Raw genomic sequence first — 22,714 nt, forward strand, 5'->3', positions numbered from 1 at the left:
GGAAATGGTGGGGGACGGAGTGTACAGGGTGGGGGGGAATGAAGGGGGGAAATAGAACAACTGTAATGGCATAATTAATGAAATATATTAAAAATAAAATAAAATAAAATAAAATAAAATAAAATAAAACACTTTAAACAGTGCCTCTTAATTTAAGAGTCAAACTTGCATTGTAGGGTTCACTTGAAAGCTAGAATTATACCAGTAGCACCAAGAAGGATGAAACAAACAATTCAAGACCTTGATCTTATTTTAAAAATTATTTCTCTAATTATTTACATGAGTTTTTTCCCTGGAGAATCCAGTGGTGAAGTAAGGTGCTGCATAAAATAAAGTTTTCTGCAACGAATGCACTTAATTAGAATGTACACATTTTACCAGCAGTGAGCTGGATGTCCTATTATTCTTCCTGGTACAGGAGAGGTTTTTATAATAGTTGACACTTCAACATTGTGGGGATTAAGGGCATGATACTGCCCCCAACCCCCTGGCAAAACCTGTGAATAAATTTTGACTCCTCCAAAACTTAACTGCAGTCAGTCCTTGGATGAAAAAGCAGTAGTTTTCATCCATGCTTGGTTAAATCTGCAATACAAAACCTGCAGATAGAAAGTGCGGAGTGTATTTATTGAAAAAAATCTGCATAGAAGTGGACCTACACATTTCAAACTCATGTTGTTCAAGGGTTGACTGTATATGTAAGAGTTGACATTGCTCCAAATTATCACAGCCCCTCGTTGATACCGCTGCCAGAGACTCCTAAGGGTTCATTCCCTGAGTGGTGTTTTTCAATAAATTTCTTCCGTTGCTTGCATCTAAGTTAGAAGGACTAGTGTGTGAAGTTCATGAAAACCAGTACCAGTACATTAGGGTCCCCTTTACATCATCAAAATCAGCATTTTGTTGTCCTTTCTGTGTTTATCTCAGTAGGATTATTTTTCATTTTATAAATGTGGGGTGTTGTATTACTGGTTTGGGGGAAGTGCTGTCATAAAGTTAAGAAGGATTTTGTAGTTGGCGTTTTGTCTCCAGATAGACAAGTCCATCTTCTGAAATATCATGTCTAATTGCTTTATATTTTTTCTCTTTGTTTCTCTTGCTGCTTCACAAACATTTTTGCAGTTCTAAGAAAAATCTATTGCAATAGGCCTCTAAGGTTTTCTGTTTTTGCCTTCACTAGGGAAATGTTGATTATTTAAGATTTTAGAAAGTAGGTTCAACATTGATCTTCAAACCATAATATAGTTATTTGTATTGATAAAAAGTAAATGCAAAGCAATTCCAGGAACTGGGAAATTTTTTTTCCCACAGGAATTCTTTGTGAAGACATGGTGGTCCAAGTGTAGAATACATATGCATGATTATAATGACTAAGGATGCTTTGTTCGAGTGCATAATACTTTTCTTGTAAAATTCAGTCCCTCAATGACCATCCTTTAACTTCAGTGTGATAGTTAGATTGGGCAATAGATGAAACATAATGAGATAAGAAAGATGTTGGCTGCCATTAGTGAGCAAATGAGAATAAACAACTTAATACAATTAGAAAAAAGCTTGGCAAATGCAAGTAGTCATGTATGATTGTGTTCTTTAAAAATTATCCAGTCTTTAATTTAAGACAATTTTCAGAAAATGCACAGTCAGAGAACCTAGGGATCATATCAATTATCAACACACTTTGTTTGGTCCAAGAACTAGAAAGAATTCCTCAGCACACTGTTTATATATATCCACTGGGCCCTGATCAGTAAACTGATTATACAGGAAGTCATTTTACATTCTTTTCTTTGAGATAGACTGCCACATCACAATTTCAAGCAATATTTTTCTTGCCAGTTGAAAAATAAAAAGGTTTGTTTTGCTCAGATTTTAGTTTATTTTTGTTCTCTTATGAGCTCCATTCTGCTGCTGTCCACTCATATTAGGGCATAATGGGTACTATTATACAGTTGTTATGTGTGTACACATATTCAGCAAGGAACAACTCATGAATGGCAACCTTACAAAGTAGCTTTATTTGGATACCATTTGCTGTTTGTGAATGTCTTCAGGATAGAAGAAGACAGAGCATATATGTTCTGAAAGATATTAGTACATTGTCTTATTATAGCATGTATTAAATAGATATAATACAAATTATTCAAAGACCTTATCTGTACAATATTTGAGGGTGTAAGTATTAAACATATTAGGAACTAATGTTTATTAATTATCTATTGAATTCAGTGTCCGGCGAGAACTTTCATAAATGCCATTTGACTCAGCCTTCCTGTTAACCTTAGGAGGCAAATATTAACCTACTTTGCAAGTGTTTTATGAAAATAAAAATATAAGTAATCAATATATTTTAATCATATGCTTCTATGATTTTTTATAAACTGAATGCACTGTGAATACAACAGCTAGATTCAGAGGCAGAATCTGATCAGCACTGTGGAGGCCACACTCCTGCTTTCTTTCCATTACAAATCTTTCCCCTTCAAGGAATACACTTATTTCCTTTAAAAAAACGTTTTATTTATTCATTCTTAGAGAGAGGGGGAGAGAGGGAGAAAAACATCAATGTATTGCCTCTTGCATGCCCCCTACCAGCGACCTGGCCAGCAACCCAGGCTTGTGCCCTGGCTGGGAATTGAATTGATGATCCTTTGGTTAATAGGTCAGCAGTCAATCCACTGAGCCACACCAGCCAGGGCCAATACCCTTACTTCTAATAGTACATATTAGTTTTGCCAGTTTTAGTACTTTACTTTAAAACAATCATAGAATATGTACCCTTCTGTCTGCCATCTCTCACGTGACAAAGTCTGGGAGATTCATCCACAGCACCGAGAAAAGTTGTAGACAGTTCAACTTCCTTGTTTTATAATTTCCCATTATATGAATATAGCATGATGTACAAATAAGGTTTTAATATACATATAATTATGAAATCCAGCACTCACATATTTTATACTTTAACAATAGACGAAATGTAACAGGTATTAAGAATTTGCTGCTTGTAGTAGATTGTTCCCTACATGGCATTTTCTAAAGCCTAGTCCACATTTTGCCTTTTGTTTCCAATGTAGCAAGCAATGAATCAATATGACGATTAATCAATAAAAGAGACACAGAAATATGGTTGGGTAGTATTTAATTTTTAAGATAAATACTTTATGACCTTATTTACACTTAAAATAAAGAATTGCTATGCAAAAATATAGGTCCTATAACAGACCTCAAACTTTGTGTCTATGGCAATGAGTTTACATATACATATATGTGTGTACACATATATACATATACACACACATATATTTGAGGTAATATATCCCAATTACTACAATCTGCTTCCAAGTCAAATCTACTTATAATAACTACATTAACTGTTTTCCCATTACTCTCATACTAAAGCTATCGGCTGAATGGTTAAATTGATAATAACACAATGAAAAGTGACCCCAGAGACCATTCATTTAACAGTGTGATTAATTTTCATCCACATATTTATCTGTACTTCCTGCCTGCCAGGCCCTTTATTGGATGCCAACATGCCACAGCCCAGTCATTGAGTCCCATCAGTCAACAGCTTCAATGGAGTGGGGAGCTTGTGGAGAACACTACAGCAGTGCCATGGAATAGGGAGCCAAAAACACTCAAATGAGATTGGGTTAATCAAACGGAGGTCAAGAGGAAGGAGTGTTTTGTGATGAATTGTTAGAGCAAGCATTCTGAGTACATGGGCAAGTCTGGCACATGCCCAGTTTAGAGCTGAGCTGGTAGGTCATTAGCAGAAGTGGTGTCCTATGAACCCTCCTCTTGGCTGATGTCCCTGGTCTGCAGCAATTCTTGCTCCTATTTTCTGTAGCACTTGAATTCAGTACCAGGTAATTTAGTGAAGTTCTGCATTGCCTGCTGCTTGTGTCAAAAGTCTTGATTCCTTAAATATATCATTATGTCTAGAGAGCAGAAAACTTCCCATAGCATTGTTATGCAGAAAAAGTTCAAGTGTGAGAAACTTTACATTCCTGACTTGAAAAAAGTAGTGGAGAAGAAAACCAAACTCATACCCTTTGAAAAAGCAGTTTGTCATGATTTCAGTAGCTCTAATTGTCAAATGAAGCCACTGATGTGTTCCTGCACTGTAATGTGAGTTTCACCTCTCTGCCTCTGAAGGGTGTAGACAACTACCAGCATTCCTAAGGTTTCTTGATGAAGACTATGGACAAAGCCCTCTGCTGGGGATAACTGCCTTTGTCCAACACTGAGAAGTTTCATAGTTATTATTCAGAAACAGTCTGTTCCTTTGGACTCAAAAAGAGATGAAACCCACAGATAAGCATTAGAAGTAGCAGTTTACTTCAATTGGGATTAACAAGGTGTTTTCTCTTTCAGAAAACAAAACATTTTAAGCACAAAAGATTAGTTTTTTTCAGAATCTACTTTGACTTACATAGAACTACTCATCAGAGGGTGGATACATCCCACTCTGGTTTGCTAAAATACTTCCTTTGAATAACCCCTCATCTTTCCAGATTTCAGTGCTGGCTTGGTATGTTTCTGTAAGTATCACTCAGGATGAGAGGGTCTGAGTGTAGTTAGTGCTTTTCTACAGTTAAGAACCACCTCCTGGTACAAGTGCAGAAAATCATCATCTAGGAGAAAACACTGAATTAAGAATTACAGAAAGTACTTGAAAATATGCAACTCTTTGTGGTTGTGAAGGAAGGATTCCTGGCTTAACTTTGTGAACATATTTTGGTGCATGGAGGTCATGCTTTGGCAACAAGCAAAAGAGCTTTGTGACCACACTCCATGACTCAGGCAAAATTAGCATCTACCAAGGTGTGCACAGGTTATGCCTCCACTGTTGACTCACCAGACAAAGATTTTTCCAAGTCTCTAATCTCTTCCTCAAACTGAGATGCACACAAATACAACCCCAGTCAAATACAGGCTCTTTCCTTCCCTCACTCCCTCCCCCTTCCTTTCTTCCCTCCCTCTGTCCCTACCTCTCCCCTTTCCTTTCCCCACTTTCACTTTTCTAAAATGTTTCCACAGAGCAACTCCAATTATGATGGCCTCCAGGAAAGGTGTGAAAGATGGAAAAATATTATGATAAGCAGAATTATATGTGGGAAAGGAAGGAAATTTTAAACAAAATTTCCATTGGTGGCTGTGGGTGTATGGAACAATGATGGGGAAATGAGTGTTGAGTTTTTAAAAGCTTTCTTTGGAAATACTGCTTTTTCTTTGTCCATCACTATCTGTTGACAGGTTTCACGCCTCATTCATGCTAGATAATTAGTGGCTCTGATTAAACAGTGACCTTGAAAACGATCATATACTAAAAATTAATAAAAATATAGTTATTTCAAAGGACTCCCTTCCTTCTTTCCTCTCTCCCACCCCTTTCTTCCTTCCTTCCCCCTCACTCCTTCCTTTCCTCTTTCTTTTTCCCTCCCCCCACTACTCCCTACTTCCTATTTCCTTCCTCCCTCAATATCTCCTTCCCTCTGTCCATCTTCCCTCCCTCCCTCCTTCCCTCCCTCCCTCCTTCCTTCCCCCTCAATCCCTCCCTCACTCATTTCATCTTTCTTCCTTTCTTCTTCCCTCCTTCTCCCCTCCTTCCTCTTTCCTTCCTTCCTCTCCATCCCTCTCTCCCACTTTTTCTTCCTCCCTTCCTCCATCATCCCCTATCCTTCCTTCCTTCCTCTATTCCTTCTTTCCTTCCTTCTTCCCTCTCTCCCTCCCTCCTTTTTTTCTTTCCCCCTCAATTCCTCCCTCCTTCTCTGTATCTTTCTTCCTTCCTCCCTCACTCTTTCCTCCTTCCTCCCTCTTTCCTGTACCCTTCCCTGCCTTATTCTCTCCTGCCCTCCCTCTTTCCTTCCTCTTCCAACATCTTTCTTTCTTCTTCCCTCCCTCCCTCCCCATCTCCTTCCATTCTTTCCTCCCTCATTCCCACCCTACCTCTGTCTTTCATCCTTCCTTCTTCCCTCCCTCCTTCTCATTTCTTTCTTCCATCCTTCCTCCCTCCCTCCTTCCCCTCACTCCTTCACTCCCTTCTACTTTCTTCCTCCCTTCTCCCTCACTCCCTCTTTCTGAGCCCCTCCCTCCCAACCTCTCTTCCCCTTCCCTCCCTCTTCCCCTCTTTCTTTCTCCCTCATTCCTGCCATGCCTTCCTCTCCTTTCTTTCTTTCTTCCTTCCACCTCCCTTCTTTCCTCCTTCCTCCTACCTTCTCCTTTACTTCCCTCTACCCTATCTCCCTCATTCTTTCTTACTCCCCTGTTCCCACTCTCATTCTTTCTTCTTCTCTCCCTCTCTCCTCTCCTATCTTTCCTTCTCCCTCCCTCCCTTTCCCCCAATTTCTTTCTTCTTTCTCTCCCTCCCTTCTTCCTTCTTCTTCCTCCCTTCCTCACCATACTCAAGAAAAATGCCATTCAGTGAGGAGTGAGACAAAGACCAGATATTGCGTTTAACAGAGCTCTTTATTGATTCTTTATTATAGCACTTCAAATTCACTCATGAATTTCAATTTTCACGCATGCTTCCTGTTCTGGTTCTCCCATTTCTTGGGCTCCTTCAGTCCATTTTGCAGCTTCTTGGGAAAGCAGCTGTATGTTTTCCTCAGGACAAGCCATTTTGACCAAATCATCTGGCGTTTCCTTGTCAACTTGGTTTACATTCTTCTGAGAGGCTTCTAAGATGTTTTCAGTCTCAGCACCTTGGACTTGGAGGGAGTCTGATGATTCTCTGAATAAGCGCTTCTGTGCTGCAGCACAAGCCATCATCACTCTGCGAAATGAAAGTTCAGGGAGATCATCATTTTGTTCTTCTTTGAGAATGTCCTCCAGCACAGGGTAGAACCTGTTGATATTTTCAAGAAGTATGGCCAAACACAGACTTTGTAACTTCAGAGGCCTGGCTCCTTCTGGAGGTGACACGGAGACATCATGGGCTTGGGTGGGTCTAATCGGCATGAACTCACAAAAATATTTCCAGCTTGGCAGCAAATATGTTCAGTACCTGTTTTATCTTCCTTAAAATGTATCTTCTCCTTAACATAGAAACAAGTATAACAACAACACAGAGCAGGACATCCTCAACAAACCTCTGCGGAGCTTCACTCACATAGTTGACAAATGCCCCCATAGCAGTAAACATTCGGCCCAGCATCAGCTGGAAAGTCACTTTTAGTCCAACCACCAGGATATCCATGGCTCCACAGGGCAGTGGAGCTCACTCTGACTGCCAGTACTGACCGCACAGTACCTTGCGGAATGTTCTGATGTACACAAACGCTGCCTGGCAACAAGGATGGAATGCTGGTAAGGGTGGAGGAGGGGAGGCCTGGTAGGTTCCATAAAGCAATACTGTCTGATTTCACTCTGTTCACTGCAGAAAGAGAAAATGACATTAGCTGTGCAGTGCATTTGGAGAGGTGGAAAGGGCTGGTTGAAGCCAGAGAAGGACAACCAGTGGGCTCTGGCCACACTAGGCTCCACCTCCCGGTCTTTCAACAACCTGAGGTCCAATCAGTCTCATGTCTAAAGGCCTGTGCTCACCAGCCTGTCAGGGCCTCATGGTGAGGCATGCTGCAGTAGGGGACTTAGGTGTCCCCATTCCTGGGTGGGGCTCAGCTTCCTATTTCACTTTTCTTTCTCCAGCATGGAAGCCAAGTCCTATTTCCCAAGGCCCCAAAGAGTATTTTCCTCCCCTGAAGGCTTCCTTTCTCCTTGTCTTTGCTTAGTACTAACAGACAGGGGCAAGTAATGAAGAATCTCATTAATGATAGTAACCAAGGGGCCTGGTGTCAGCAGGTGAGGTGGCCTTGTCCCACATGTCTGGGTGACTTATCCCCCCATACCTGGGGGAGGCTGGTGTGCTGATTCTGTGGTCAGGGATAGAGCGTGGCACATATAGAAGATCTAAAGTAGAAGAAGCATGGTGTGCTGATAAAACAGACAAATAAGCAGCTGAGCTGGGCAGAGACTGCTAGTATATCATGTAAGCAATTGCAGCCAGCCTGTGGGTTTGTTCTTGGAGATAAGAACAACGACTGAGACATATGCATCTCACTGACCTGGGCATGTCCTTTAAGCCACTGACTTGGACATCTGTCAAACACCTAATCAGATCTGAGTTCCATACCAACTTGTTATTTTTTTCAGTGAAGTTTCAGAGAGTGCCTTAGGTAATCCAGTGTTTAATACAGTGCCTGGGAAATGGTAGGCACCCAGTATCTTCGGAATGACAAGACAGAGAGTCTAAGGAATGCTTCGTTAGAGTAAAAGGTGAATAATGATGCCAACACTGGTGTTAACATTTAGGGAGTGATTACCCTGTGCCATGCACTGAGCTAAACATCTATGTGAATGATGTTACTTAATTCTTCTACCAGTTGATGAAAGTGAGGCACAGAGAGTTTAAAGAGATGTACAATTGTAGTTTATGCATACATTTGATTACTTTGTCAAGTAGAGTTGAATAAAAATCAAAGATTATGAATTCTAATCAGTCTTCCAATTGTCATACATGAGTACAAACTCAAAATGGGGATTCCCAAGTGACTATTCCTGTAGATAAGATTGGCATCTTCTAAATATGTGCCCAATGACTGGGAATGAAATGTTCTCCTTGAGAATGCATGAAAACACACACATGTTCTTGTGCACGTGATAAACCAGAGGACAAATTTATACCATATAGCAGATCTCAGAGCTGCTGGGGAATGGGGTGCTTGTGAGATGCAGGGGATTTTTTTAAATGTCAGGAGAAATCCCATAAAGAATGCTTTTGGAGCAACAATGAAATGACATTTCCCAGCAAAAGCTTTGTAAAGAGCATAAACCAAATGGCTGAGTCACACATTGCAAATTCCAGCTACAGCTTTGACTCAAAAGGCAACTTTATGGTAGAGCAAATAAAGAAATATTGGGAACAACATGTCTTCTCCATCACATCCCATGGCAGCTTCAGTAAGTTGTGATGTCATAATTAGCCGCCGAAAGGAGGGTAGAAGGTTAAGTTCTGAGTGAGTGAGCAACCCAAGGTCCTAATGGGCACATTTTATAAACAGAATGACGAAATTTTCAAAAACTGGCTTGGTGATAGGGAAGAGAAAGTGGAGACCTAGTTTACTTACTTGACTTGAATAGTCTGTATTATTAGAGATGACAGAGGTTTACACACCAACATGGAGGAAATAACACATAAAATTTCCTTTAGTAATAAGTATGACATCCTTTTTTGCTTTTTTTATTGTTTAAGTACAGTTGTATTTAAGTCCATTTCCACCCCACCTTGGCCTCTCCCACCCATCGCTGCCTCCCACCCTCTTCTATAGTTTATGAGACTATGGTCTTAGTGAGTATGGACTCTGAAGGCAGAGCAAGTGGATTTAAATCCCAATTCCAATGACTAGCTGTGTGACATTATGTTTCCTCATCTATAAACTGAAGGACAAAAGCCTTATTTTTGTTTTGTTGAGAGCATTTAAATAACAATGCATGTATGTGTATTTTACCATGGTGTCTAAGACACAGTATGTGCTCAATAAATATCAACATTTGTTATTTTTATAAATTTAATTTTTATTGTATTTTTCCCATTACCATTTAGTCCCTTTATACTGCTCCCTCTCAGCAATCACCACACTGGTGTCCATGGGTCCTTTTTCTTTTTTGCTCAGTCCCTCCACCCAGAAAGATAAATACCATATGATTTCACACATGTGTGGAATCTAATGAAAAAAACTGAACTAATAAGTAAAACAGAGATGGGCTCATAGATAAAGAGCAAGATGACAGCTATGCAGGGTGGGGTTAGGGCATGGAGTGATCAAGCAGAAAGGAAAAAGTATTCATGGGCATGAACAACAGTGTGGTTGCAGGGAGTATGGGGGTATAAGGAAACTAAATGGTAATGGGAAAATACAATAAAAATAAATTTAAAAAATAAGATAAAAAACATGATCAAGGTGCATTGTATAGAGCAATTAATTGAGCACCACTGTGTTCTGAGTCAACTTCTTGGTCACAGAATTTTCTAGAGTAGCTGTAGGGAACCGCTTCGCATGGCATGGAATTGTAGCTCAGCCTCCATGTGGAAAACCAGTGGGGAGTGAGTGGCATGCAGGACCATGCCCACAGAGAGGTTTTCCCATGGAAAATCAGGCCTGCATTATACTTAGACTGCTATGAGTCTTGCTTTTGCAGAAAGTACTTACTGTAACTTTCTAAAATCTGAGCTAAACCTCCCAAGTGTGGAGTTTGATTGGTTGGGCCACTTTCCCCCTTGGTCTGCAACATCCTTCTCTTTGAATTAATTAGTGGCATTCTTTCCTTTGTTATCTGTAAAAGGTAGTCCCCTCCAGTGAACCTGTGCATAGTAAATGAGGACTATTCTCCATGTAAAGTACTCAAAAAAGCAATAAAAGCCTGTCCAGGCAGGGACTGGGTCACTGGCCCTCTCACTCTCTCTCTTTTAGAGAGCGGCCATGCCATCCCTTTTTCTCCACAGGACTTCTGTAGTCTGTGTGTATTTGTTCTCTAGCAGCCACAACATACACAGATCCTGCAGGCCAGGATCCGCCACAAGTAGTTGCAAAAGAATTTGAATAAAACAGCGTGTTAATAAATAAGATATATCTGTGGGTGGATTGAAACCTGATTTATAATAGCCAAGTGCTGGAAGCAACCTAACTGCCCATCAGTAAGTGAGTGAATCAAAAAACCATGGTACATTTATAGGATGGAATACTACACAGCAGAAAGAAAGAAGGAGCTCCTATCCTTTGCAACAGCATGGATGGAACTGGAAAGCATTATGCTAAGTGAGATAAACCAGGTGACAAAGGACAAATATTATATGATCTCACCTTTAACAGGAACCTAAACAACAAAACAAACAAGCAAGCAAAATATAACCAAAGACACTGAAATAGAGAACAGGCTGACAGGGACCAGAGGGAAGGTGGGAGAGCATAATGGGGGGAATGAAGGGGAAGGGTTTTCAGGAGCAACTATAAAGGACACATGAGTAAATCCAAGGGGTGGTGGGAGGTGGGGATGGCTGGGGTGGGGGTGGGGGAAATGGAGACAACTGTACTTGAACAACAATAGAAAAGATTCTACATAAAAACAAATACATTAAAAAATAAGAAGATAAAAAATAAATTTACCATTACATTTTCAACAAGTATTTACTTAGCCCCTGCTATTAAAGATAATGATGGTGAAATTACTGTAATGTAGTGTAGAAACAAGTAGAGAAATTTGTCATGAGAACATGATTTTAAATAAGAATGGTAAAGGAAATGGGATTTTTTAATATTTTAAGCACCAGCTAGATTGATGTCTTTTGCAAGTGACTAACCTCTCAACTTTGCCAGGACCAAAGTTGAGACCAAAGTGCTGTTTTGCTTGGAGATTTTGGCTATAACAAAACTGTCCCCTTTGTTGAGATATATATTGTATTGATGAACTGAAAAGACCTTAAATCTAAATAAGGTATACTTTCACTTCATTGGGAGAAAGCAATGTGATATATTAAGTAAGACCTGGATTAACCACTACTAAACAGACATGGTTTTTAAGCCCTATGAACCTGTTTGTTCAAATCTTAACTGAGAAATTTGCACCAAGTGATCTGCAAGGCTCCTTTCCCTTCTCTCAGTCAACACGTCTATAGTCTAGCTACTAAACACATCATGTGGTCCGAGGACCAGTGGCATCATCTGGGACTTGTTGGAAATGCAGAATCTCAGCCTCACCCCTGATCATTTGAATCAGAATATGCATTTCAACAAGATCCTCAGAATTGTATACACCTTAAAGTCTGAGAAGCACTGATTTTCAGTGATGGAAAAGAAAAAAAGATAAAAGTGGTCCAAAAAATGTGGAAGAATTTCTGAACTATAGAGACCAGAAGACAATGGCTGACAGAGGAACAAGAAGAATAAATTGTGATCCCAAAGGATCGAGGAGAGGATTGCTACAGAGTTGTAGCTGGAGAAAGAAGCAGAGCATAACCTGGCATACTTCTAGACCTCAACAACAGACTAAAGAAAAATATGAGGGAGAGAAAGAAGAAAATGAAAGGCGATTTTCTTAAGGAGTAAAACAATCTAAAGTTTTTTAGTCCTAGAAAAAAATTTTCATTACTTTGGAAATCATGAAGACCCTCAGCTAAGCTTCCTTCTCTTTTCAGATAAAATGAATGATTTCTTAGGAAAACATAAATTACCAAGTCTGACTGAAGAAGACAAAGCTAGACTGAATGAATAAATAGCAACAAAATATTAAGAGGGTAATAAAAATACCCATCCTTCTAAAGGTAACAGGTCCAATTAGTTTCATGGGCCAGTTCTACCAATCTCAACAAGAACAGAAGATATATTTTTTCACTTAAAATTTTAGAGCATGAAAAGTGATGGAAAGCTTGCCAATATATTCTGCCAACCTAGTATAATTTTAATTTCAAATCTTATGAGACTTTACAAGCCAATTTTACTTATGAAAGTAAGTGTAGAAGTCTTAAATAAAATTTTAGCAAAGAAATACTAGTGAAAGAGTATTAGATTCAAGGATTCATTCTAGGAATGTAAGAATAATTCATATTAAGAACTGCATATTAATATAATTAATCATAGTAACAGAAGAGAGAAAAATCATGTTACTTCTATTGGATGCTAAGTTATTTTGACAAAATTTAAAAACATTGCCTAATAAAAGCTCCTAATATAAATTTCATAACTTGAAAACGAGTATGTAATAGAAACCTATAGTAAATGTCATAGTTAACAGAAATACTTGAACAGCATTCTCATTATCAGTAAGAGTAGGACAAGATTATTCATTATCTCCCCAAGTCTTTTCAAAAGGGAAACAAAAATGTTGTGAGGCAGTGAGGAAACACTAAAACTTAAAAAATAAATAGTTAAGTATAGAGATTCCTAGAATTTCCCAGACAATTCAATCAATTTTATCCAGTTGCTCTGCTTATTTAATGAACTATTATCATTTTTCTTTCCTTATCATTTTGTGGGGGGCTTGATTCTCCCTGTAGATGGTATCACTACAGAAAGTCTTCCTAGAACTTTTCAATAAGTGTCACAAGTGATATACTTTTCTGCCTCAAATTCTTGTCTTCTGCATTTGTCCTATAATGTGTATGGTTTTTGTGTTTATGTGTGTGTGTGTGTATGTTTTAAAGATCACCTTAGATACCTGGCCTGGTTTCTACCTTTTAAGTTGTTCTCATCTGCCTTTTATGTCTCTGTGCAGTGCTCTTTAGCTTCCTGATTTTTTGATGTTCTGGCAGATAGAATCTTATTTGGAGAGGGGATTGCTTTTGTGGATTAATGCTTTTACCTGCTATTGCCCCTTAGCTCAGTGAATCTCACCAGTAAACTCACTCCTTTCACACCATTTTATTTGCTTACATAGCCAATTGAGTATTCCAAATATATAGAATATATTCATACCAATTTCTTAAACTTCTAGCTTAACTGGGACTTTCTGTCAGAGGTGTTTTCCTTCTGTATTAGCTTTCATTTTTGTTTTGTCTGTTCCACATTGGGGATGTATTCTGTAAATGCCTCAAATCTGTCTGCCTGCTTGCTTGTATTGCAGCAAAAGCAAATAGCAACACTAAAGTGATGGAGTCTTAATGTGATGGTATTTTAATTAAAACATCATGTGTAAGATAATGAGAGTGCCTAATTTATTTATTTATTTTTCTGGCCAAAACTCTTTCTTTTTAATTTTAAAAACAAATTTAAAATATATTTTATTGATTATATTACAGTTATCCCATTCCCCCCCTTTATTCCCCTCCACCCTGCACAACCCCTCCCACCCACATTCCCCCCCCTTTAGTTCATGTTCATGGGTCATATATATAAGTTCTTTGGCTTCTACATTTCCCACACTATTCTTACCCTCCCCTGTCTATTTTCTACCTACCATCTATGCTACTTTTTCTCTGTAGCTTTTCCGCCTCTCTCCTCCCACTCTCCAGTTGATAACCCTCCATGTGATCTCCATTTCTGTGTTTCTGTTCCTGTTCTAGTTGTTTGCTTAGTTTGCTTTTGTTTTTGTTTAGGTGTGGTTGTTAATAACTGTGAGTTTGTTGTCATTTTACTGTTTATATTTTTTATCTTCTTTTTCTTAGATAAATCCCTTTTCCATTTCATATAATATGGGCTTGGTAATGATGAACTCCTTTAACTTCACCTTATCTGAGAAGCACTTTCTCTGCCCTTCCATTCTAAATGAAAGCTTTGTTGGATAGAGTAATCTTGGATGTAGGTCCTTGCTTTTCATGACTGGGAATACTTCTTTCCAGCTCCTTCTTGCCTGCAAGGTCTCTTTTGAGAAATCAGCTAACAGTCTGATGGGAACTCCTCTGTAGGTAACTGTCTCCTCATCTCTTGCTGCTTCTAGGATTCTCTCCTTCATTTTAATCTTGGCTAATGTAATGATGATGTGCCTTGGTGTGTTCCTTCTTGGGTCCAACTTCTTTGGGACTCTCTGAGCTTTCTGGACTTCCTGGAAGCCTATTTCCTCTGCCAGAATGGGGAAGTTCTCCATTATTTGTTCAAATAAATTTTCAATTTGCTGCTCATCCTCTTCTCCTTCTGGTACCTCTACGATTCAGATGTTGGGATGTTTAAACATTTCCTGGAGCTTCTTAACCATCTTCTCATTTTTTTTGAATTCTTGTTTCTTCATTTTCTGGTTGAATGTTTCTGTCTTCCCTCTGGTGCACAACATTGATTTGAGTCCCAGTTTCCTTCCCATCACTATTGATTCCCTGTACATTTTCCTTTATTTCACTTAGTATAGCCTTCATTTTTTCATCTAATTTGCGACCAAATTTAACTAATCCTGTGAGCATCTTGATTACCAGTGTTTTGAACTGTGCATCTAACAGGATGGCTATCTCTTCATCGCTTAGTTGTATTTTTTCTGGAGCTTTTGATCTGTTCTTTCATTTGGGCCATTTTTTATCTTGATGTGCCTGTTGCATAGTAAGGGGCAGAGCTTTAGGTGTTCACCAGGGTGGGCAACACGTCACAGCATTGTGACTCGGTATGTGGGGGAGGGGTCTGAGAGAGAACTATGGCGCTTGCTCCACTCTCTGCAGGATTTCACTCACTTCCCCCACTACCCACAAGCAAATTGGGCCCTTCTGGTGCTGATTCCAGGTGGGCTTGTGTATGTTCTAGGACCCTGTGGGGCTCTGCAATGAATTCTCCTTTGACACTGGGAGTTTCTCCCGCTGCCGCCTCAACCCCTACAAGTGTTTTCAATCAGGGGTTTGAGGCTTTATTTCCCTGTGCTGGAGCCCTGGGTTGGGTGATCTATTTCGCTCCCCAGTTATCCCTCCTGGTTTATCCACATGTAAATTTGGAATTGCTCACTCCACCAGCTACTGCATCAGTGGGTTCGCCAGCCACTTCCTTGCTGCAAATCTGGGCGGAGAGCCCAGCTGCTCATCTCTGCCCCTCCTACCAGTCTGGATGAATGTGTCTTCTTCAACTCCTTGGTTGTTGGACTTCCATACAGTTTGATTTTCTGTCAGTTCTGGTTGTTTTTGTTTTTAAATTGTTGTTGTCCTTCTTTTGGTTGTGTGAGGAGGCACAGTGTGTCTACCTATGCTTCCATCTTGGCCAGAAGTCTAGAATGCCCAATTTAGATTGGCTTCTAAACTTTTCTTTTAATCATGGACCTAGAGTGGCATGTGGTTTCAAACTGCTACAGATGTACTCTTTGGAGGCAAATAATTTTTGAAAAACAGGAGAAATTATTTTAAAGCAGGGCTCATCATTAGCACATTTTATTCCTTTTGAAACTATTTTGAGACCCATAATATTTCCTCATATGCATATACCCAACAGGAAAGCAAACATCCATTTATAAAAAGACATGTACCAGAATGTTCATAGCTGCTATATTTGTAATAATCCAAAGCCAGGACCTATCCAAGTGCCCATTAATAGTAGAATGGATAAATGTAGTATTGTCATATAATGGAATATTACACAGTAATTTAAATAAACAATAGAAAAGACATGCACTAGTATGGATAAATCTCACTACAATAATGTTGAATAGAAGAAACCAATCACAAAAGAACCAGTCACATAACAGTATGCATTCTATGGTACAATTTTAATGAAGTTTTAGAACAGACAAAACTAATCTATGGTTAGTGGTTACCCTTCAGTAGTGATTACCCTAAGGGAGTGGTTAGTAACTGGAGGAGAGCACATGGGAGTCTTCTGGGAGCTGGAAACCACCTGTTTGTTTATCTGGGTGATGTTTACATGGTTGTGCTCACTTTTGAGAGTTGATCAAATTGAATAAGTATGATACTTGCATTTTCCTGCATGTATGTTAGTTAGACATCAATAAAAAGTATAAAACAGTATTAAAGAAAAAACATCATTCTACACTATTTTATTTATCCTCTCCTGTTCACTTATTCCCCCCCAAATCCACCGTCTATTTATCTTTTTAGTGGTCAATTCATGTTTCATGTTTCTGCACGTCTACAGAAAACAGTCATTGGCAGCTTCTTTTCTGGACTCTCATTTTCAAGGATGCTTGTATAGCTAGCAGTTTTGGGCAATAGAGTTGGTATCTCCCTCTGGGGAAGAAGGAAGCTACATTTGTTGTTAAGAATAATGAAGATAGACTCCTCCAGGGTAAATGTTGTGTATTTTTGCTAGCAACTTCCTTTAAGATAACAAGAGTTATAAAGAACTCACAAAACTCTGTCTTCCCCCCAAAAGTCCCAGCCCAATTACAAAATGGGCAAAGAACCCGAAAAGACATTTCTTTAAGGAGGACACACAGATGGCCAAAGGACATATGAAAAGATGCTCAATTCCATTAATTATCAGAGAAATGCCTGTATGAATGGCCATCATTAATAAGTTAACACAGAACAAGTGCTGGTGAGGATGTGAAGAAAGGGGAAGGCTGTTGCTCTGTTGGTGGAAATACAGACTGGTGCAGTCACCGTGGAAAGCAGTATGGAGTTACCTCAAAAAATTAAAACTGGAACAGATTTTTGACCCACTGATTCCACTTCTGGGAATTTATATGAAGAAACCCAAAACACTAATTTGAAAGAACATAAGCACCCCTATGTTCATTGCAGAGTTATTTACAATCACCAAGATTTAGAAGCCGCCCAAGGTTCCATCAATAGATGAATGGATAAAACAACTATGGGAAATATACAAAATGGAATACTACTCAGCAGTAAAAAAGAAAACATTTTACTCTTTGCAACAGTATGCATGGACCTAGAAAACATTATGCTAAGAGTACATTTAAAATTTGAACTTTCCCTATTGCCAAAAGGGAAAGAGAACTCTCCCCACCTCCTCCTTTTAGAGCATTTTCTTGAGAAACCTAAAGTTTGTGAATGCTTCCTCTAAACCTTTGATATGTGTACAAATATTTGCAAGGACTAGATAAATCCCTTGTCAGGTTTACAACTTAAAACATTAAGGAATGTTTTTCTTTAGGGGCTGAGAGCCATCTCTTTGTAAAGTAAACATTAAGGAAGAAAGTGACCCTATTTTTCTCTCACCTTGAGAATCTACCTTAGGTGCCTTTCTCTGAGCTGTAAAGCATTTGCTCCTTGAAAAGATAAGAGAAATTATCTTATTTCTTTGGCTAAAAGCAACTAGCAAAAACATAGTTGCTTCAATTACCAGATGAACTTCGGATGAACTATGAAAGAATGCATAGAAAGGGGTGCTTGTTAAGTCCTCTTACAAGAAGACACATTATCATTAATGTGGAAAATATTTGTTTAGTGGATTTTAACCACTTGGCTGTGTGAAAAGCAGGCAAGATTTCTTTTTGTCTTTTTTTATGCACATTACAATCTGATTTAATGCTTTTCAATTATAAGTCTGCTTTCTTTCTTTCCTAACTTTTGTGGAGAAGATTTTTGGGGATTAGCAGGATTTTTCATTTTCCCCAGTAAAAGAGAAAAAGAAAGAAAAGGGAGAGGGAAACAAAATAAACCAGAATAGGAACTTCTTGTTTTTTCCTTCTGCAAAGGAAAGAAAGAAAACAAGAAAGAAAGGAAGGAAGGAAGGAAGGAAGGAAGGAATGAAGGCAAAAGGGAGGATGAAGGGACATCCACATGCAACAGAATGAATTTAGACACAGACCTTAACCCCTCACAAAAATTAACTCAAAATAGACAATAGACCTAAATGTAAAATGCAAAACTATAAAACTTTTAATAAATAACATAGGAGAAAATCTAGGTGGCCTTGAGTATAGTGATGATTTTTTGATACAACACCAAAGGCATGATCCATGAAAGAAATAATTGGTGAGCTAGACTTCACTAAAACTAAAATCTTCTGCTCTGTGAAGGACAATATCAAAAGAAAGAAAAGACAGGTACAGATTGGGAAAATATTTATAAAAGACATACCTGAAAGAGGACTGTTATCTAGAATATACAAATAACTCTTAAAACTCAAAATATGAAAACAACCCAAATTTAAAAATGAGCAAAAGACTTGAACAGGCCCCTCACCAAAAAAGATATGGGTGGCAAGTAAGCATCTGAAAAGACATTGAACATGATATGTAATTAGGGAATTGCAAATTAAAACAATGAGATGCCATTACACACCTGTTAAAATGACCAAAATACGGAACACTGACAACATCAAATGCTGACAAGGATGTGGATCAATAGGAACTCTCATTCATTACTGGTGGAAATGCAAAATAGTACAGCCAGAGGCAGTCTGACAGTTTCTTACCAAAGTAATTGGACTTTTATCATACAATCCAGCAATTGTGCTCCTTGCTATTTACCCAAAGGAACTGAAAGCATATTCACACAAAACCTCCACATGAGGGTTTATATCAGCTTTATTGATAATTGCTAAACATTGGAAGCAATCGAGATGTCATTCAGTAGGTGAATGAATGAAGATACTGTTGTGCATTCATCCCTGGCTGATGCAGCTCAGTGTATTGAGTACCAGCCTGCAAATTGAAAGGTTGCTTGTTTGGTTCCTCATCAGGGCACATGCCTGGGTTGCGGACTACATCCTCAGTTGGGGTTAAGCAAGAGGCAACCAATCGGCCCTGGCTGGTGTAGCTCAGTGGATTGAGCATGGGCCTGTGATGCAAAGGGTGGATGGTTGTTTTTTTTTAATATATTTTATTGATTATGTCATTACAGTTGTTCTATTTCCCCCCCTTCATTCCCCTCCACCCTGCACACCCCCAGTCAGGGCACATGCCTGGGTTGCAGGCCAGGTCCCTAGTGGGGGAAACATGAGAGGCAACCACACATTGATGTTTCTCTCTCTTTCTCCTTCCTGTCCCCTCTCTCTAAAAATAAATAAATATTTTTTAAAAAGTTTTTTAAAAGGGGCAACCAATTGATTTTTCTCTTACACATCAATGTTTCTCTCCCTCTGTCTCTCCCTCCCTTCCCTTCTTTCTAAAAATAAATAAAAAATTAAAAAAAAGGAAGCTGAGGTGGGGATGGCTGGGGTTGGTGGGGGAGTAGTGGGGTGTAAATGTAGACAACTGTACTTGAACAATAATAAAACAATTAAAAATACACAAATAAAATTTTAAAAGAAACTGTTGTGCATTCAGACAGTGGAATATTAAAATGAATTCTCAAACCCTGTAAATACATGGACGAGCCTTAAGTGCATATTACTAAATGAAAGAAGCCAATCCGACAAGTTTACATACTGTATGGTTCCAACTATTACACATTCTGGAAAAGACAAAACTATGAAGACAGCAAAAAGATTAGTGGTTACCAGGAAATAGGTGGCAGAGAGGGATGAATAGGCAGAACAAAGAGGGGTTTTAAGGCAGTGAAACTACTATTTATGATGCTATAGTGCTGGATACATTTGTCAAAACTCCAGTATGTACAGTATGTACAATTGTACCGTATGTACAATTCCAAGAGTGAACTCTAATGTGAACTATGGACTCTAGGTGATGTGTAAATGTAGGTTCATCAAATGCAACTATTTTGCTGTACTACAAAGTGATAATAATAATGAAGCTTTGTGCTTGCTCTCCTTTTTATTTTTTGATAGCTTATATGGATTGTATAATAGTCTGATAGTGTATTTACAATGTTTACCTTGATTTCTTTATTAAAGCATAGACAGACCACATATGTTCTGTATATTTGGATGATTTTTAGTAAAATGATTTAAAAAGAAATGGATTGAAAGATGAAACAATCCTTCATGTCAGGGAATATTTTGTTGTTTGCAGTACAAGTTACATAGAGAAGTCTGTGATTGAAGAATTTGAGAGATAACTGCAGAGAATAACCCATAATCTCCTATATATTTATGGTAGTCAGTTACCTAGCATAATTAAAATATTCTTATGTTTAATAACGTGTTAAATTCCTATTCACGTCCCTAATGTTTTATACATTTTTTCTTTGAGGGGTAGAATGGAAACTCTTCTTTTCTCTTGCCCATGGAAGACGAGTAGTCATTTATGCCTTGTTTTGGAAGTACTTGGAAGGAAATGCCCACTGCTCTCTTTTCCTCTCTGTTGACCCTCCCCATTGGATCAGGAATCTGATTAGAGAGATTTAGGATAAAGATCACAGGTCATGTTTGGCCTTTTCTCCTGGTCTCCCTAGGACTCTCAGGCCCACAAGCAGAATACACGTCTTCCCAAAGCCAAGGCACATGAATTTCTCTCATCCTTCATGCTATGTGAGGCTTCAAAATTTTAATTAAACAGATATTTGTTTATTGTCTTTCCCTGCCATTCAAGAATGCAAGATCCTTGAAGAAAAAGATTGTGTCATTCTAATTGACTGTGTTTACCACAGACACTACCAAAATTCTTTGTTCATACTGTACAAACATAGTACATTGCTGTTAAGTGCTGAACATAATCTTCTTATCCTTCATTTAATTAATTTGGGCTTTTGGCTATTCCTTATTACTTAGGTTTTTCCATTGTCATGCCTTTGTTGTGCTCTTTCTCCACATAATGCTTTCCTTTCCATTCCAACCCATGCTCTTACTTTTTCCCTTTTGAAATCCTATTGATCCCTCAAGGTCTATTTCCTTCTCAAACCTCTTCAGCAATTCTTCTGATAAACTCAACCAAATATGATCTACATCTATAAATACTCGTAACATTTTTCTTATACTTCTATGAGACCTTTATTATGGTTTTATTTATTTATTTATATTTTATTTTATTGATTATGTTCTTACACGTGTCTTGATTTTTCCCCCTTTGCACTCCTCCATTCAGCACCCCGAACTCCCTCAGTCAATACCCCTACCATTGTTTATGTTCATGGGTCATGCATATAAGTTCTTTGGCTACTCCATTTTCTGTACTGTACATCCCATAGCTATTCTGTAAGTATTTATTTATACTTCTTAATACCTCCACCTCTTCATCCATTTCCACACACCCACCCTCCTGTTTGGCAACCATCAAAATGCTCTCCATATGCATGATTCTGACTCTGTTCTGATAGATATGCATTTTTTGCCATTTTATTGTTCATAGTTTTGATCTTCTTTTTCTTAAATAAGTTCCTTTAACATTTCATATAATAATGGTTTGGTGATGATGAACTCCTTTAGTTTTTTTTCTTGTCGGGGAAACTCTTTATCTGCCCTTGATTCTAAATGACAGTTTTGCTGGGTAGAGCTTTCTTGACTGTAGTTCCATGCTTTTCATGACTTTGAATATTTATTGTCAATCCCTTTGAGCCTGCAAAGTTTCACTCGAGAAATTAGCTGATACTCTTATGGGAACTCCCCTGTTGGTAACTAACTTCTTTTCTCTGGGTGCTTCCAAGATTCTCTCTTTATCTGTAACCTTTTGCATTTTTATTATGATATGTCTTGGAGTGGGCCTATTTGCATCCATATTGTTTGAGAGTCTCTGTTCTTCCTGGACTTGCATGTGTATTTCCTTCACCAAATTAGGGGAGTTTTCCTTCATTATTTTTTCAAATAGATTTCCAATTTCTTGCTCTTTCTCTTCTCCTTTGGGCACCCCTATGATGTCAATGTTGGACCTCCTGAACTTGTCCCAGAGGCTGCTTACACTATCTTAATTTTTTTTAGATTCTTTTTTCTTCTTGCTGTTCTGATTGGGTTTTTTTCTTCTTCGTCTTCTTTTTTTTTTTTTTTTTTTGCTTCTTTATGTTTGAAATCACTGATTTGATTCTTGGCTTTATCCACTCTACTGGTGTTTCCCTGTAAATTGTTCTTTATTTCAATTAGTGTCTCCGTCATTTCTGACTGGGTCTTTTTTATGCTGCTGTGGTCCTCACTAAGTTCCTTGAGCATCCTTATAATCAGTGTTTTGAATCTGCATCTGACAGAGTGCATATCTCCAATTCGTTTAGTTTTTTTTCTGGAGTTCTGATCAGTTCTCTCATCTGGGCCAGGTTTCTTTGTCTCCTTATTTTGGCAGCCTCCCTGTGTTTGTTTCTATGTATTAGGTAGAGCTGCTTTGACTCCCTGTCTTGATAGTGTGGCCTAATGTAATAAGGTGTCCTGTAGGATCCAGTGGCAGAGCCTCCCCTATGACCCAAACTGGGTACTTGAGGTGCACTCTTCGTGTGGGCTGAGTGCACCCTCCTCTTATAGTTGAGCCTTGGTTGTTATTGGCAGGTCAATGGGAATGATTTACCTAGGCCAGT

The sequence above is a fragment of the Artibeus jamaicensis genome, unplaced genomic scaffold, assembly GCF_021234435.1.
Source record: "Artibeus jamaicensis isolate MK-2021 breed Jamaican fruit bat unplaced genomic scaffold, CSHL_Jam_final scaffold_1283, whole genome shotgun sequence".
NCBI lineage: Eukaryota > Metazoa > Chordata > Mammalia > Chiroptera > Phyllostomidae > Artibeus > Artibeus jamaicensis.